This window comes from Odocoileus virginianus, chromosome 24 (assembly GCF_023699985.2).
Source record: "Odocoileus virginianus isolate 20LAN1187 ecotype Illinois chromosome 24, Ovbor_1.2, whole genome shotgun sequence".
Taxonomy (NCBI): domain Eukaryota; kingdom Metazoa; phylum Chordata; class Mammalia; order Artiodactyla; family Cervidae; genus Odocoileus; species Odocoileus virginianus.
The window spans coordinates 40,284,952-40,298,655 of NC_069697.1; positions in this window are offsets into that span (position 1 = coordinate 40,284,952).

Below are 13,704 nucleotides of genomic sequence, written 5' to 3' on the forward strand. Positions count from 1 at the left end.
AAAATGGTCTCTGAAGTTCAGCCAACTTGCTTCTTTGTATGTCTCTTTGTTTGCTTCCTTTCATCCCCAATCTTGATCCCCTTCCCAACCACTTTAACTTATTTATGTAAAGCCCTTTGTTTGCATTTGTTGTTGTTTAGTCACTAAGTCATGCCTGACTCTTTTGCGACCCCATGGACTGTAGCCCACCAGGCTCCTCTGTCCATGGGATTTCCCAGGCAGAATACTGGAGTGGATTGCCATTTCCTTCTCCAGGGGATCTTCCCAAAGCCAGGAATAGAACCTGCATCTCCTACACTGCAGGCAGATTCGTTATCACTGAGCCATCTGGGAAACCCTTCACATTCTTACAAAAGATGTGTTACTGTTTTATGTGCCAGGTTTCTTAACTTCTGTAAGTACTTATACCATAGGCTTCATCCATCTCTCTGTTGATTTTGTTTGTTTTTTAACTTTCTCTTTTGTATTGGAGTTTAGCTAATTAACAAAGCTGTGATGGTTTCAGGTGAATGGCAAAGGGACTCAGCCATCCATACCCATGTATCCATCCTTCCCCAAACTCCCCTCCGCTCAGGCTACAAAAGATCATTGAGCAGAGTTCCCTGTGCTATACAGGAGGTCCTTGTTGGTTATCCATTTTAAATACAGCAGTGTGCACATGTTGATCTCAAACTTCCCAACTATCCCTTTAGTTACTAAACATTTATTCCATACAATGCTTTAAGACCCTCCCAAGTTCCCTGTACAGGCTTCCCAGGTGGCGCAAGGGTAAAGATTCCACCTGCCCAGGCAGGAGATGCAAGAGATGCAGCTTCAACCCCTAGATGGGGAAGATCCCCTGGAGCAGAAAGTGGCAACCCACTCAGTATTCTTGTCTGGAATAGTCCATGGACAGTGGAATCTGGCTGGCTACAGTGCATGGGGTTGCAAAGAATTGGACGCCACAAACATACACACACACACACACACACACACACACATTCCCTGTAACATCTAATCCATTGTTTCTAACTCCCATATGGTCTAAGATGTCTTGGAGCCTACTTCTCTACTCCCCAGGTTGCCTCCACCCCTCTCCACAGTAAGCACCTCAGTTGTGTTCCTTTATGGCCCCGCAGGAGAGTTTCTTTGAGGTGTAGGCTCATGAGCAGAGTCGCTGGATCACAGGGCTGGGATACATTTAACCTGATGACTCTTGCCAAATAGTGCTCCAGAATAGCAACACCAGTTGGCATTCCCCTCGCCCCCAAGCCGCACATTGTGTCTCCACTACCCCCTCCCTGCCACACGCTTGGCATCACCTACATTTCTAATTTTTCCAGTCTAACAAGTGTAACATGGCACCTACTTGATGTTTAACCAGGGTTTACCTGCCAATTAAACATTACTGGTTACTACATGACATTTTTCTGATTTAAATGACATCAAGTATCTCTTCATATACTTGTTAAATCTTTGGGGAACTCCTCTTCTGAAAAATTACCTTTTCAACTGCTTTACCCTTTCATCTAATGTGGATTCTATATTTTTCTTGTTGGCTCTGGAGAGTCCCTTTTATATTCTAGAATAATAGCAGATCCTTGTTAGTTTGGGACATTACCATAATCTCTTCCAGTTTCTTGTGTGTCCAGTAAAAGTGTCCATGGTGTTTCTTGTTGAATAGATATCTTTAACTTTGATATGATCAAGTTCATTCATTTTTTGGGTTTGTTTTATGTTTTTGAAAGTCTTTCCACATCTATGTCACAATACTCTCCCACCATTTTCTTCTGTCATCTTTATAATGTTAGGTAGTGATCTGGTTTTATTTTTCTTCATAGAATGAGCCAATTTCCACCCCAACACTCTCTACTAAATAACCACATATTACAAGCTCCACATATTTCTTATAAATCAGATACACTAGTATGAAACAAAATAGCATCTGAGAGAACTGAAGGATAAGGTGTTATGAATAGAAAAAAAGAAGGCTGAGCCTTAACTTCATGGAACTCATGCTCGTCCCCACTAAATACAAGTTTTCTTCAAAATGCATTCTCCTCCTGCTATCTTTCAACTGGTGGTCTTCCCCATTTTGTGTGCGGAGTGTTTAAACTCTTGCTATTATATCCACCTCTGCACAAAAACTCACTAAAATAGTCCATCTCTTTGATCAGACGGAGACTAAGCTGCACGGGTATCGCTTGATACATAAGGAGCCTTTGGTAAAGAAGAAGCAGTGATGGTGTCACAGGGATAGCCTGGGGTCCTTCATGACTCAAAAGGAGTCAGGACTGAATCCAGAGGCATGAAGTCCACGATCAAGCTATGGATCAGCAGAGGAGGAGGCACCAGGCCAGGAGGCCAGTGTCGCTTGCTCACGGCCTGAGACCTGCCCTGAGCCTTCAGGCTTCCCCACAGTCTGTCTCCCACGAGTCTTGACTCTGTAACAAGCTGTGCTCAGAGACGGCCCGGGGGGCCGTGCTCACTACCACCCGGCCCTGGCCTTAGGAATCAGCTGCCGGGCTTGAGACAGTTGCAGAAGACTTCCGAAGAGAACTAATCCCACCTTCTCATTATTCCTCAAGAAACCCAGCATCTGTGATACTAATGATAGGATTGCTATTCATACACATGGTCGGGGACCCTACAAACTCCAAAGTGGAAAGCACTTTTCAAGGTTAGAAAACACCTTCAAGCAAAAGATTAGTCACATTCTTCCCAGTAAAACTGGAGCTTGATTACTTTGACCACAAAAGAAGGTGAGGATGCAGGCAAGTTTCTGAATGACACATTCACCTCTTTTCAACCTAAGTTTGCTCCTCCTGGTCCCCATTCAGAGGCTACGTGCCCCTTGCTCCTCTGCCAAGGAAGAATGTTCGGGTTTAGCTGTGAGAGGTTAGTCTCACAGGTACCGTGGAAATGGGGAGAATGCTGACCGGTCCTCGGAGGCAGCCATGCCTTTTTCCCTGGGCTGTAACCTCCGTTCGCTGTCTTATTCAACCAGTGTATCCCCGGGCTTAGAACAGTGTCTGAAACAACTCCAAAAAAAGTTAGATGAATGAACGATTGAAATAAAGAAAAAAATGAATGAATGAATGAATATACCAAATTAGTTCTAGAGCTAAAGTTAGGAAACTTGAAAATCTCAATCAAAGTCAACCACAACCTTAGCTGTGTGAACTCGGTCAAGTTTCTGGAACCTCAGGACTTCACCTTGCTCAGCTCTGAAATAAGTGGTTAGACTAAATGATTTAAGGTCTCTCTCAAAGGCTTGTTTCAATAACAGTTCTGGAGATTTTATACACGGGGACAAAGGAAGAGACAGTGATGATGAATACTGAGAAAACTGACCCAAATGGCAGAAAGAAAACAAAAAGAGAAGGGAGGCAGTGGCGGGGGTGGGAGGGATTAACATCTATTGGGTATTTGGGGTGTGCCTGGCGTTTCACGTACATCATTTAAATCAACCTTCACCAGGTACTATCACCTGTTATGTAGGGAGAAGTAGAAAAGTTAAATAACTTGCCAGGGGTTTCACAACAGTTAAAATTTCAATCTAGGGTTTCATCCCAGGTCTCTCAGGCTCATTGCTGATTCTACTACTTTATGTATATGTGCTGCTTAGTCGCTCAGTGGTGTCCCACTCTTTTGCGACCCCACGGGTTGTATCCCGCCAGGCTCCTCTGTCCATGGGGACTCTCCAGGCAAAAATACTGGAGTGGGTTGCCATGCCCTCCTGCAGGGAATCTTCCTAACCCAGGAATCAAACCCTGGTCTCCCCCTTTGCAGGCAGATTCTTTACCATCTGTGCCACCACTCTATACTGCATCCAAAAAAAAAAAAAAACCCAATGAAACAGGTTAGGATAGAAATGTCTGTATGCAGATGAGCAATCAATTACCATAACCACTGGAGCAGCTCCACGATAGCTCCAGAATTTGGTGGGGAACCTTGGGAGCCACCTTTTTGGAGCACCTATTATGCATCAAATGCTATGGTTGAAATGCTGTGACACACATTATCATACGTAGTCCTTTTAATGAGCTGTGAGGTATCACTACACTCATTTTACAGATAAGGAAACTGAGGGAAGTGAAACAGTGTACTCATGTCACAGAGCTAATGACGGGCAGAGGAGGGACGCAAAATCGGTTTTGTACATAAACTATGAGGAAATGCATTGTCTCCCTAAAGAACAGCCCAACTCCAGAGCGTATGTCTCTGTAAACACCTTCCCTGCAGTTAAACCTGTTCTCCTCATGATCCCTGCCTTCACGGAAACAAACTTCAACTCTTGGCTGTAACCTAGGATTGTACTTTACCGCTAGTCAAATCTTGAAACAAGTGTACGGATTCAGCAGAAGACCACTGATTCCTTCTCTGCACACATGTGAGATGTGTAGGTGTATCCTTCCAAATGCTGGAATCACCTGGAATGTATTCAGCTAAGCGAGCTCAGCAAAGGAAAGAGAAGCACTGTGCACTTAGAGAACGATCTCCTGTCTTCTGGGAGGGACAGGTTGGGGGAAGGTTCGGTTAGGGGTTTGGGGACAGACATGTGAACACTGCTATATTTAAAATGGATAATCAACAAGGACCTACTGTATAGCACAGGGAACTCTGCTCAACATTATGTCCTGGATGGGAGGGGAGTTTGAGGGAGAACGGATACATGTACATGTATGGATGAGTCCCTTGGCTGTTCCCCTGAAACTATCACCACATTGTTAATCAGCTAAACTCCAATTCAAAACAAAAAAAGTTTTTTAAAAAAAGAGAAGCATTGCGGATGTGCATAAAAGAAAGGTCCCCTCCCCCTCACTTCCACCCTCCCTACAGGGAACACAGACCTCCGAGTGACTGGGAGATGCCAGATGCAAAGCCCACTCACTTAATCGAAAGTGCCGAGAGTGATTCTGGTGCTTAAAGACACAGCACTAGAATTTCCCAAACAACTTGGCTCCTAAACTTAAGCCAACCATTTCATCTGCTGTTCAAATGAAAGACTTCCAGCAATTTTTAACATCCAGGCCATATGGGCTTCCTGAAAAAGGTAATTAATAATATGCCTGACAGGGAGCCTCCCTAAGAGATCTGCAGTAGCAGTTTCCACTCCACCAGTGTTCTTACTCTGTGCTGACTTTAGAGCCTAAACTCGGTATAAAGTCATCGTGACTGTTCATCACCCAAGAGCGGGGAGGTTATACTGGAGCACCCCAGAACCATTTCCATGAAGAGAAAGTGCAACAGTAGAAGCACTTAAAAACAATTTTATTGAATCTGATTTTGTCATTTTTTTTACATTAAGTGGAATGTGTGTGTGTGTGTGTGTGTGTGCATTCCTCCCTCAGTCACGTCCACTCTTTGTGACCCCATGGACTGTGGCCTGACAGGCTCCCCTGTCCATAGGATTCACCAGGCAGGAATAACGGAGTGCGTAGCCTTTCCCTTCTCCAGAGGCTCTTCCCACCCCAGGGATCGAACCCTGGTCTCCTGCGTTACAGGCAGATTCTTTACCATCTAGCCCCCAGGGAAGCCCCTTAAGTGGAAAATGTTAACTAATAAGTTGCTTTACTTAGCAGTCTAAGACAAAGTTAGACACACAACTTTAGTCTGCAGTGGAAAAGTGGCGGTTGGTGGTCTGAATCTGATTTTCTCATAGCTCTTGCTTAGCCAGGATTCTCCAGTTTAATAGTCCTACTGTGCTAGACCTGCTTCAATCAGGTGTTGCCTGTTTGGCCCTGGTGGGTATCAGGAGTTCAGATTCTTTTACTTAAGCATCACCAGCTCCATGGAGACCTCAACCACTATGAGTTCCCAAACTGTGCAAAGAGGAAAAGAATAAGAAGGTGCAAAGCTAATGATCTCAGAACATGTTTCCACTTACTGCTGGAGGCTCCAGCAGCCCTCTGTTGCCAATTCGTTTCTTTTCTGACCTGCATCTCTGGTTGACCTGTACAGTCTCTGTATTCTCCTGGGCTCAACAACAGCGCAGATCATCCAAGACACGAAGACTCGTGACATTAACCTTGACAGGTCCCGCAGGCAGCAGGCCGTGTGGGGCTGTCACATCTCAGATGACCCAAGAACAGCATGTCATTTCTGTGTCATTCCCACCGGAGAAACCCGAGCCTCTCCACTCGGGTTCACGTCACCACCACTACGGGTCACAGTCCCTGGCAGACTGCCTGCCTGACTGTGGAGGGAGGCAGCCCAGAGCCCTCCTGCTATTTCCAGCCATCGGCCTCCAGACCCATCGGTCACTCTGAGGTCAGCTCCAGAGCAAGTAACACGGAGCACGGTATAACAGGGGCAGTTCCGCAGTGAGGGAAGATGAAAGGATGTGTAAATTTTAAAAGCTGACTTCACTCTCCTAAGGGAAAGGGCAGGTCAGTAAGTGGGGGAGGAAGAAACAGCTAATCCATGGTTGGTAAATCCTATTGGAGAGGGGGCAAGTGATGGCCGGGAAGAAGATCAAACCCACTCGTTACCTAGGAAAGAAAGTCCATAAAAGCCAGGAGGGACAAGAAACTGGGGAAAGACCAGAAGTCAGGAGAAGCACAGAACACAAGAAAGCAGAACACTCCTGTGTGTAGTGCTTTCCCAGGAGAGGACTCTCCTCAGAATATACTCTCGGGTACCCAGAGAGCCCGTGAGAAGGGCCCCACGGAGTTTGAGGACAAAGAGTAGGAAGCATCAGATTCGAAGGGGACTTCTCGGGGCTTACCTGGTGGCTCAGTGATAAAGAACACACCTGCCCATGCAGGAGACATGGATTCGACCCCTGGTCTGGGACGATTCCCCGTGCCACGGAGCAGCTAAGCCCACGCGCTACGGCTGCTGGGCCTGTGCTCTGGAGCCCAGGAGCAGCAACTAGCGAGCCCACATGCCCTGGAGCCCGTGTTCCCCAAGAGAGCCGTCAGAGGGAGAAGCCCGCGCACCGCTTCTAGAGAGCAACTCACTCCCCACCGCTAGAGAAAAGCCCGGACAGCGGCGGAGACCAGGCCCAGCCCAAGTAAAGAAATAAGATTTTAGAAAAAGAAAGGAACTCTCCCACTGTCCCATCAACTTCCATGAGGTCTCTCTCCCCACAGCCACCAGAACTCATCCATTCCCCAAGGCCACCCCCCATGCGCAGCTTTCGCAAACTCCACCCCGTTGTTGCCCCATCAGACGTGTAGGACAGTTCTGGCACAAACACAGCTCCTGAGATCCAGAGCTGTCCAGAGTTGGTGGTGACATCTAGAACTTGAAAGCTGCTGACATACACAATCTCATGCCGCGGGGCCTCTAGAATCAAAGAGAGCAGACATGGATCATGTGGGCATCACGGCCACCATGCAGCCACAGCCTGGGGCTGGCTGGGTACCAGGCTCACACTTCTCTGGTGTAGTTTTCAGCAGACAGCGTACACTTCTGTTGGTCAGTGGTAAAATGTTATGTAAGGCAAATCCACAGTCTTTTGTGTCCACACAATACCAAGAACACAGAAAACAGAGCAAGCACTTGCTTTTACTTTATGTTCTACCCATAAAACCAAATTTCAAATGTGGTCTAATCAACCCACATTAAGAAGAGAACATGAAGGTCAGCTTTTGGACTCAGTTTACATGGGTTCAAGTCCCACATCCATCCCTGCTTGTGAAGTTGCTTAACCATTTTGTGACATGCTTCTCTCACAGATAGAATGGGGATAATAGCAACACTGTTATTGTGAGTATTAAATGAGTTAGTACCTACAAAAGTCATAGTACATTGCCTGTCACAGAGTAAGCACTTAATGAATGTTTGCTCTCATTATTATATCACCATGTTATTAAATAGTATTGTGATTAAAAGCCAAGGCACACAATTCTATTCAGACTCAGACACTTGGTAGTTGCACAACCGGTCAAGTTACTTGACACGCCTTAGCCTCAATTTCATCAACTGTGAAATGACATTAATGCCAGTGCCTTCCTCACTGGGTCGTTTTAACAATTAAATGAAATAGTGGATTTAAAACAATTAATGCAAGGTTTGTACAAGGTTATGGCCCAGCAATTGTGAACTATTTTTATTATTATTTAATGAAATAGGCTTGACTTCATAACCAAAGTAAGATTTGAGAGTGTTTCAACTTCTTTAGTGGTTCAGTGTTTAAGACTCCATTCTTCCAACGTAGGGGGCACAGGTTCAATCCCTGGTCAGGGAACTAAGGTCCCACATACCTTGAAGCAAGGCTAAAAATTTTTTTTAAATAAATGAAAGATATGAGAATGTTTAATGTTTCTTCCCTGAAGTAAAAAAATGACTCTTTCACAGGGTCAAAGATCTAGGTACATGATTTCTTAAATTTCCTGCCTTAAGCCCATTTGATAAAACAGCATATAGCAAACTCCACTTGGAAAGGCCAAGGCCAAAGACAGGCCTCGGCCTGCCTCCAGGTGGCAGCATTTGACACGTTGAGCTTGGGAAAGCCCCTGATCACATCTCCAGTTCATCCCTCTAAAGCCAAGGGTCACAGTGATGTTGAATTCTGCTGGAGGATCTTAGATGCACTTGAAATTGCCTCCAGGGGAGAAGGTTTGGGACATAATCAGGACTGTGGTTTCAGGGCTCCAGTCTCTTCAAACTATTTGTGTGTGTGAGTGTACTCAGTCACGTCCTTCGGCTCTTTGTGATCCCATGGCCTGTAGCTCACCCCCAACGGGCTACTCTGTTTATGGAATTCTCCAGGCAAGAATCCTGGAGCAGATAGCCCTTTCCTTCTCCACTGGATCCTCCTGACCCAGGGATCGAACCCGAGTCTCTAGCATCCCCTGCGTTGGCAGGTGGATTCTTTACCACTAGTGCCCCCTGGGAAGCCCTTTAAACTATTTGAGTCACCTCAACTCAGCGCGTGTTTTCTGAAGGCCCAATTCATGCAAAAATAAGGGAAAAAACAACAACAACAATACCTATCCCAAGCACAATCCCCTGACTAGGCTGGTCCCCTGGCACCAGGGCCTGGCCACAGACCAGGGGACACCCCTATAAGCTTTAGGTTGCCCTGCCTGGAGGGCATTGCTGGCCCTGCCAGTCCCAGCCCCAGGGATGGATTTGAACACGAGAAACTTTGAAAGGCAGTAGTCCAGTGGAGCAAAGCTTGCTAGGGGCAAAGGTCCCTGAGTCTAATGTGATAGGAAGGAAAACAAAAGAAGCCAGCACGGGGTAGGATGAGAGGAAAGGGGGAAAGGCAGAAAGGCGAAGGGGTGTCCCACACGGCTCCAGGGCCCGCTCAGCACCCCCAGTGCCCTGGGCAGCCCGGCTCTCCTTCCATTCCGCGCAGAGCCCCGCTTGTTGTTGACCAGTCATTGAAGTCATCCTACACTGTGAACCCCATGAACTGCAGCACGCCAGGCTCCTCTGTCCTTCGCTACCTCCCAGGGTTTGCTCAAATTCGTGTCCATTGAGTCGGCTATGCTATCTAACCATCTCATCCTCTGACGCCCCTTTCCCTTTTGCCTTATATCTTTCCCAGCATCACAACCTTGGTAATCCAAGGGTTAATGAAAGCCCACTCATACCTACTCATTTCTTAAACTTCTGTTAACATTTAAAATCTCTTCCAAATAGGTTGTCTACCAAAGAGAACAACCAAGAAATTGGCAGCTAAGAGTCGTGAGTAGGGAAAATGCAAGAAAGATGATTGTGTTATCTGAGATCAAGGAGGTAGTGAACGAGCCCCTTCCCCTCCCAGGCAAGCTGGTGTCTGGGGATGTTAGTCAGGGGGAGGAGGCAGGTCAGGATGGGACAGAGAGGCAAGGCTATAGCACTAGAAGCCTAGGGCCCCAGTCGGAGAGGAGCTGAGGCTTCAGCCTCGTCATGCCTCTGGGCCCCCAAGATCCAGCTGCTCCTATCTTTTGGAATTACTGGGACATTATGGGATGGAGAGTCCTTTCATTTGCAGGACATCAAGGAAGAGTCCTGAGAGGTTGCTGATAGCGCACCAGCTCCAGGTTGGTGACAGTAAAGCATTCATGATGCATTTCTATGCTGTCAATCTGCCTGTTCCCAGAACCTTAGGGTGAAAAGGGAATTTTGGGGTCACCTAGAGCAGTGCCTTACCTTTGATAGAATCCTCCTTATAACATCCCTGCCAAGATTCATCTGGCCGAATCCCTCGAGTAAAAGACAGTTCACCTCCACTAGGCAACCCGCTGTACGCTGAAACATCACAGTCAGGAGATGCCTCTCTACCCTGGGGGCAAAGCTGCCTCCTGGCAACCAGATCCCCTGGTTCTCAATCCCTGGATCCACAGCTAACGAGTCCCTCTTTCTCCACACTCAGGCCAGTGCCAAACATTTGAAGAATGCCATTCTGCTGCATCTATTTAAGGTCCCAGGGATTCCCTGGTTGCTCAACTGGTAAAGAATCCAACTGCCATGCAGGGGACACCGGTTCAATTCCTGGGTTGGGAAGATCCCCTGGAGAAGGGATAGGCTACCCACTCCAGTATTCTTGGGCTTCCCTGATGGTTCAGTCAGTAAAGAATCTGCCTGCAATGTGGGAGACCTGGATTCAATCCCAGGGTCGGGAAGATCCCCTGGAGGAGGGCATGGCAACCCACTCCAGTATTCTTGCCTGGAGAATCCTCATGGACAGAGGAGCCTGGCGGGCTACAGTCCACGGGGTCGCAAAGAGTCAGACACAACTGAGTGACTAGCACAGCACAGTATAAGGTCCCAGCTCACACTTGCTCACATCTTTTCTTGAGACCAAATCTTGCCAAGTCAAAGTGAAAGCTGTTCAGTCGTGTCCGACTCTTTGCGACCCCATGAACTATACAGTTCATGGAATTCTCTAGGCCAGAATACTGGAGTGGGTAGCCTTTCCCTTCTCCAGGGGATCTTCCCAATCCAGGGATCAAACCTAGGTCTCCCGCATTGCAGGCAGATTCTTTACCAGCTGAGTCACAAGGGAAACCCAAGAATACTGGAGCGGGGGAGCCTATCCCTTCTCCAGCAGATCCTCCTGACCCAGGAATCGAACTGAGGTCTCCTGCATTGCAGGCAGATTCTTTACCAACTGAACTATGAGGGAGGCCCAGTCTTGCCAAACCAAGACCCACACTGCTGTTTACATCTCCTGGCCTTGAGCCCCGTTACAACCTGCTCTCTCTCTACTCAAGACGTGTCGGTTTCACAATGGCTCTACTCAAGCATGTACCCAGAAGCGAGCACAGCACTCCTCACATTTCTGTGGGCTTCGCTTTTCACCAGCGCACAGCAGAGCCAGTCTCCTTGTCAGAGTTGCTCGGTTTCTGCTCACATAAACCCCTGATGGGGGGATTGTGCCCCTTCTGTTCACTGCGATACCTGCTTCCCACCCCAGAGATCAGTCCACTCTCTGGCACTGGGTGGGCACTCAGGATGCGCGTGTTTAGTAAATGAATGACACTTTGAGAATACAGGTTCATTCTCTGTTTTGGTTTTGTTGTAGTAGTATTAATAGTTGTTGCTTCCTGTCAATAGCCAGAAGAAACAGTTTTATTTTGGGTTTATTAAACCCCATCCAAGTAGACATATCAAGTAGACAGCTGGATAGACAGACAAGCATGGAGCTTGGCGGAGAGGTGAGGGCTGGAGAGAGATCGGACAGAAAATGATGCTGCATCTCTGCATGAAGTTGCCTCAGGATTCGACTAATCCAGGGTTCTATGCTCTTTCCATGTGGCTTTCCAGAGCCAGCAACCAGTAAAACAGAATACAGGCCTGTCCTCTGTGCCCCACACCCAACCCAAGCAGTAGAAACCTCAGGCCCGCTCACCTGCCCCTCCTCCATCCTCACCATCCCTGGGAGGTCCCTATTCAGTACTGAACGGGGAACATCATCCCTGCTTGTCCATGGGAACTCCAGGGGAAAGATCTGAATCGCAAGTGCATTCCTGAGAGTGACGTGGTCAGCTGCCACTACTGCTAGAGAGAGTCAGACACTTCCAATCTAAAGCTAGTTTCTCTCCGAGGACATGGCTGGTATCTCAGAGATCAGCAAGCAAGCAAGGGGCATCCGTGTGCTTCCTTCTCACATCTACCCACCAAGAACAGGCACGCAACATGGGAATCCTGGGGTCCCATGAAAGACCAGCTCCCCATGGTGGACTCCAGAGCCAGGAGTGCCCTCTGGTGGTCATGACGATGCTGACGATTATGAGAAGAACTCAACGAGCTAGTCAATCATTGCCTGGTGAAGTGCACGGACAGAGGAGCCTGGCAGGCTACGGCCAATGGGTCGAAAAGAGTCAGACACTACCAAAGTGACCTAGCTCGCACACACACAGAATAACTAACACTTATCGGGAGCATTTACTGTGAGCTAGACTTGTAATAAAAATTTTACCCAGATTAACCCATTCACTGCTCATCCTAACTTTATAAAGTCCTACTGTTTTACTATTTTCCCCATTTTTAAAAATGAGAAAATGATCAAAGCAATCAGATGATTTACTCAAAGTCATAAAGGGCAGAGAAGATTGACTTTTCTCCTCTTGGTCATCTATCCCCTTCTAACTCCTAAAGAAAGATATAAACCATCCTAGAAAGAAAGGGGGAATTTAAATATATATGTTTTTCATTTAAAAAGTAAACACATTACATATTTTGGAAAAAATAGATAGAAAAATAAGTTGCCCATTATCAAAACCATGTCAGCATTTTAAAATGCTTCCTTGCCATCTTTTTTCTCCTTTCCATCTTTTTTTCCTTAATTATAAGCAAGGTATAATATAAATTCTTCATTGAAGGATATTATTTAAGATTTTTTTTCCTCCAAGAATTTTTGGTTCTTAGATGTGATTTTCACATTTTTTTAGTCAAAGCAATAGGGATTTCCTTGTACACCCAGCAAAGAGTCTGACCTAGAGCTCCCAGATGGGAGCTCTGTAATATCCCAGCCTGCCCTGGGGTGCAACCCAGAGAGCCAAGGTTGCCATGGAGACTGAATGTAGCATGAAACCTCAGGACAAGTCATAACGTCAATCGCCTGAGTGCACTGCCCTCAGAGCAGGTGTCCCAAAGGGGACTTCGGGGACTCATTTCTGTAGCTGGCTCACTTCTGTCAGCACAGAGGCTCTGAGCATGGAGAGCAATAGGGCGGCCATCCACAGGACCTAGGATTCTTGGGAAGTCTTCCTCTGGCCATCCACAGGACCTAGGATTCTTGGGAATTTTCCTCTGGGCCGCCACGTCCCAGATCTAGGGACGTGGCTCTGTGGCAGCCCTCTCCATGAATTTGCTTCACTTTTCTGCACTGTTTTTTGAAAAGCACCTTCTTCTCACCGGAAGTCTTTGTGCCTCTATCTGGGAACAAAGAGATGCTCCCTACAAATGCAGTCCCTGTGGGCCTCCTTGCGTCAGACTCCCAACTCTGTAACTTACTAGCTGTGTGACCTAGGTGCTATTTTAACCTCTCAGAACAGTTTCCTCATGTGGAAAATAAAGATGGTAATTGTTCATATTCACAGAGTTGCCAAGAGAAGAGAATAGACATTTAGCTCAGTACCGAGTACACAGAAAGAGCTCAGTATACGGTGGCTGTTGTTGTAGAAATCTTCTGCAGACAGCCAGTGAAGGGGGCAAAGAGCAGCTGTCCGTGCAGTGGGCAGCTGGAGACCACATGTAAGATGTGTCATTCATCTGGAATGTCCACATTCCTGACGCTCTTCAAGTGCTAGAGGAGCAGAGACACCGCCCGAGTCCTCG